Raw genomic sequence first — 1,214 nt, forward strand, 5'->3', positions numbered from 1 at the left:
TCTTTGAGCATATAAAAGACGAATTTAGATGGGGCAAAATGAGTAAAACAAAACGAGGTAAATTTGCCTCTTTCAATTCTCCAGAATAATATTTGGGAAAAAACTCATAAAACATCAATATCCATCTTTAGAAATTGGAAAGATTAGAAATTCAACAAAAATTCGAAATATATCAGTCAAATTGTAAAAGGATCGTGGGAAAATGGTACCTGATAAGAAATGAAACGAAACATGACTAAATCTAAAAGCTTAACATAAATATCTGTGTAGCTTCTTCAGAATCTGCTGGAATGGGTTTTTCATGGTAAAGGGAAGAAATTATTGAAATTGGTCATTACTCCTTTTATGCCAGTTTAGACTTAATTTTTGGTAATTGAAAATTATCATATTAGACATTAGTGTAGGAAAAAAATTGTCTTAGAATCCAAAAGAGAAAATGCCTATTGGTTGTTGAAGAGCAAAAATTATCCAGGTGTTTAATTAGCAACCTCAATTGCAATTAGGTCAAAAACGAAAGGGAATTTCTTGGAAAACAAAACCCTAATCACCTGACTATGTTCCAAACCCTCTCAACCTCAACAACAACAACTATGCTGACCAATTTTTATTCCCAAAGAAGATGCAACAGAATAAAAGGATGAGGATGCGATACTTGCAATGGAATGGTTTCAAATGGGCAGAGAGAAAATAACAAGAAATCAGAAATTAATCATTTTGCCTCACCCCTATTGGCCCAAGGTCTGAAATTGTGATGCGGGTGTTGGTCCATTAAATCGATCCTGCCCTACTTGACTTGGTTTTATTTCATCGACACCAGAGAGATGAAAGGCAATGTTGACCTTGGCGGAAATTGAACTCAGAACGTCAAGAACCAAAGCAAATGCCGTGAGGAATTTATGTTTTTCCGATGCTCTAACGATTCTGCGAGTTCACCGCTTCTAAGGAATAATGCAAAACTAAAGTAATTGCTTCAAGCATAAATGCAAACTCTGAAATTATTGTGAAGGTATTGGTCGATTTAATGACCCTCTATCCCCAGTGTATGCTGGTATTGTATTTCATCAACTCTGGAGAGTTGAAGAGCAAAATTGAGCTTTTAGCGAAATTTGAACTGAAAATTGTGACAACCGAAACAAATACTGCAAAACATTCTAAGAGCCAACGGCCAATTCTCCACCTTCAGAACAATTACAAAGCAAGTGTAATTACAGGCA

Source organism: Octopus sinensis, unplaced genomic scaffold (assembly GCF_006345805.1).
Source record: "Octopus sinensis unplaced genomic scaffold, ASM634580v1 Contig18270, whole genome shotgun sequence".
In the NCBI taxonomy this organism is placed as follows: domain Eukaryota; kingdom Metazoa; phylum Mollusca; class Cephalopoda; order Octopoda; family Octopodidae; genus Octopus; species Octopus sinensis.